The sequence below is a fragment of the Myotis brandtii genome, unplaced genomic scaffold (genome assembly GCF_000412655.1).
Source record: "Myotis brandtii unplaced genomic scaffold, ASM41265v1 scaffold158, whole genome shotgun sequence".
Lineage (NCBI taxonomy): Eukaryota > Metazoa > Chordata > Mammalia > Chiroptera > Vespertilionidae > Myotis > Myotis brandtii.
In genome coordinates, this window is record NW_005355753.1 from 22,532 (window position 1) to 26,428 (window position 3,897).

At 51.1% G+C, this 3,897-nt stretch overlaps 1 pseudogene; it reads right to left on the reverse strand.

The window, feature by feature from the left end:
- Positions 1-318: 318 nt before the first annotated feature.
- LOC102241298 lies at positions 319-1,139 on the reverse strand (annotated as a pseudogene).
- Between the last annotated feature and the right edge of the window lie 2,758 nt (positions 1,140-3,897).

Sequence of the window (3,897 nt, forward strand, 5' to 3'; positions counted from 1 at the left end):
TTTTTTTTTTTTTTTTTTACAGAGCTTCTAAAATACTTTATTGGGAGACCACTGCTGTTTACCATATAGAAGACTCAACAGCTGACAGTGGAAACAGAACCCACAGTGACTGGAGCAGGCCCTTGGCTGAGGAGCCTCCCCCTCTCCTGTGGATCAGCCTAACCACCTCTGCCCTCCCTGGCCCCGGGGGCCTTTGGCATGATGCTGATGGGGTAGCTGGAGGCAGTGAAGGCCCTGGACTCAGAGCAAGACTTGGATGAGTGCTGGGGGGAGGGGCATGGGGGCTGGCTTCCCAGGCTGGAGGATGGGGGAAAGGGAAGGCCGCTAGGGGGTAGGGCAATGGCATCTATTTTCATTTTCTGAAAAGCGGGGCACAGAAGCCTGCAGGCAGGTGGGCGGCGGCTGGGGCAGGTCACGCGCTGACATCCTTCTCATCTGGCTGACAGCTTCCGGCAAAGGGTCCCGGGCCTGCCCCCTCCCCTCCTTGGCCTCGCTGGGCTTGGAGTTGGAGGCCCAGAGGCCTGAGTGGATGCAGCGCTGCAGGTGGTGCTTCGCATCTTGCTGATGGCGTCTTGGAGCATCTGCACAGCCTTCACATCAAAGCACTTCTGGAGTTCCTCGGGGAGAGACTCGTCGACTTCCACGGGGTCCAGGCCACCTGGGCCACGCCACTTCTTGCATCCCTCCTCCTCGTACTTCTCCATGGCCTTCTCAATGTGTGCATGGAGCGGCCCGCACACGCTCCCCGAGGGCCTCCAGCTCATCTCTGCAGCCCTCCAGGTACCAGCGACTGCTGTCTGCATCTTGGTGAGGCACTGCCGGAAGTGGGCGGGGCTCCCCTGCAGGCCTTGGCCAGCTCCAGGATGACCCGGTGACAATGGTCTGGCGTGCCGCCTGCCCCATGTGGCATGGCTCCTCCACCTCTAGGTCAATGCACCGGTGACCAGGTGGTTGGCCGTTTCCTTGCACACCAGGTGGGCGTGTCTGAGGGCTTCTGACAGGCAGCCCAGGCTGGAGGTGCCCACGTGCTCTCTCTGTTCCTCAGACTTCTCCCCAAAGGTCGTGTGTCCTGTTCCCTCGCCTCTCTGACTCCCGCACCTGCCCAGGTTTGGCATCGACCATGCCCCCGCTGAGGACATCTTGCGGAGCGTGCCCACGTTCCAGGGCACGCTCTTCTCCTGGCGCAGCTCCTCCAGCTTCTCTCCCAGCTCTGCTCCTCCTTAATCTTCAAAAAAAAATGCACCTGAGGACAGGTTTTTAATGATTTTTAGAGAGAGAGGAAGGGAGAGAAACATTGATGTGAGAGAGAAACATCGATCAGTTGCCTCCCATACACATCCAACCAGGGGTCAAACCCACACCCCAGGTATGTGCCTTGACTGGAATTGAACCCACAACCTTCTTTTGGTGTGCAGGCCGACACGCCAACCAACAGTGCCACCAGCCAGGGCTCCCCCAGATTCTTTGAGGAGCCTTCACGCTCTCTCCCTGGCGGCTGCACCAGTTCACATTCCCACCCTCAGGCACTTCCGTCCCCACGCACCAGCACGCGGAATCTTCGAGCTTTTCTTTGGTGTTGCTTTCCCACAGGACACCCTCTGCTGGGGGTCCATCTCCTCAGTACGTGTGGTCGTTAAAATGTCACTTCCTGCCCGGCTGGTGTGGGTCAGTGGTTGAGTGTTGATCTATGAACCAGGGCTATATCCAGCTTATTTCATTGAGGTTACTGTCTTCTGGGTTTATCCATGTTGTTGCAAATGATGGGTTTTCTTTTTTTATGGCTGAGTAATTTCCCATTATATGTGTATCCAGAACCCAACCCCTTCCCAGGCCCCACAAAGCCCAGCATGGCTGAGAACCTGCCTACATCTCAGACCCCATTTCCTACATCTCAGGCCTCAATCCAGGAACCTCTTATCCCCATATAGGTCCCCAAAGACACAGGGAGCTCCTTCCTATCTCATGGAATTTTTACAAATTTAATACCCTTATTTTTTCCCTGTGGAAGTCTTTATTGACATATAATTGAGAAGAAAGAATTGTGTATATTCTAGGTGTATAACGTGGTGATTGGATACAGGTGTGCATTGTGAAATGATCACTGCAGCAAGCTAATTAACACATCCGTTTCCTCACATAGTTAACATCTGTGTGTGGTGAGAACACGTATGATCTCCTCTCTCAGCAAATTTCAAATATAAATATGTTATTATTAACTACAGTCATCACATTGGATATCAGGTCCCAGAACTGATTCATCTTGTAGCTGAAAGTTTGCATCCTTTGACCAGATTTCCCCACACCCCAGCCCCTGGCAGCTGCTGCTTCTAACTTGCTATATCCAGCTTATTTCATTGAGGTTACTGTCTTCTGGGTTTATCCATGTTGTTGCAAATGATGGGTTTTCTTTTTTTATGGCTGAGTAATTTCCCATTATATGTGTATCTCACATTGTCTTTATGCACTCATCCTTTGATGGATCCTCAGGTTGCTCCATGTCTTGACTAACTATATATATAAAAGGCTAATATGCAAAGTGTCCTCCTGGCAGTTTGACTGGAGATTGGGAGTTCGATTGCTTGCTATGATGTGTGCTGACCACCAGGGGGTGGTGCAGAACGAAGGAAGGCCCTGGCTGGTGGCCAGCAGCTGGGGAAGAAAGGCCGTGGCCAGCTGTTGGAAGGCCCGATAGACCCTGATCTCGAGCCAGGCCTAGAGACCCTACCTGTGCACAAATTTTATGCACCAGGCCTTCTGTATCTGGCTTATTTCATTGAGCTTACTGTCCTCTGGGTTCATCCATGTTGTTGCAAATGCTGAGTTTTCTTCTTTTTTTTATGGCTGAGTAATTTCCCATTATATGTGTATCTCCCTCCTTCCCTCTCTGAAATCAGTAATAAAAATATATTTTTTAAAAAGTCACCTCCTAAGAGACACTCCCCTGACCACCTTAGGTCGCCAGCCCCTGCCCCCGCTCTCCCGGCATCACTCCGCTCCCCTTGCCGGAGCTGTCCCACTCAGAATGGCCGGCCCTCCCGGGATGGCCTGTGGGTCCTGTGTCCTCCGCTAGCCGGAGCGGGGGGAGTGCTCTGGGCTTTGAGAACCACTCAGTGCCGTCGTGGTGCCCGCGCCCCCGTGTCCTCACGGTGCCCGATGCCCTCACAGTGCCGCATGATCTCCTCTCTCAGCAAATTTCAAGTATAAATATGTTATTATTAACTACAGTCATCACATGGTACATCAGGTCCCAGAACTGATTCATCTTGTAGCTGAAAGTCTGCACCTTTTGACCAGATTTCCCCACACCCCAGCCCCTGGCAGCTGCTGCTTCTAACTTTCTGTATCTGGCTTATTTCATTGAGCTTACTGTCCTCTGGGTTCATCCATGTTGTTGCAAATGCTGAGTTTTCTTCTTTTTTTTATGGCTGAGTAATTTCCCATTATATGTGTATCTCACATTGTCTTTATCCACTCATCCTTTGATGGACCCTCAGGTTGCTCCATGTCTTGACTAACTATATATATAAAAGGCTAATATGCAAAGTGTCCTCCTGGGAGTTCAACTGGAGATTGGGAGTTCGATTGCTTGCTATGATGCTTGCTATGACATGTGCTGACCACCAAGGGGCGGCGCAGAATGAAGGAAAGGAGGCCCTGGCTGGCAGCTGAAAGGCCCTGATTGGCCCTGATGATCTCGAGGGCCTAGAGACCCTACCTGTGCACAAATTTTATGCACCAGGCCTCTAGTTGTAGATAATGCTGTGATGAACACGGGGTGCAGATATCACATGTAGATACCGATTTAATTTACTTTGCATAAATACCCAGAAGAGGGGTTGTTGGATCATACGGTAGTTTGATTTTAATCTTTTTTTTTTTTTTTTTTTTTTTTTTTTT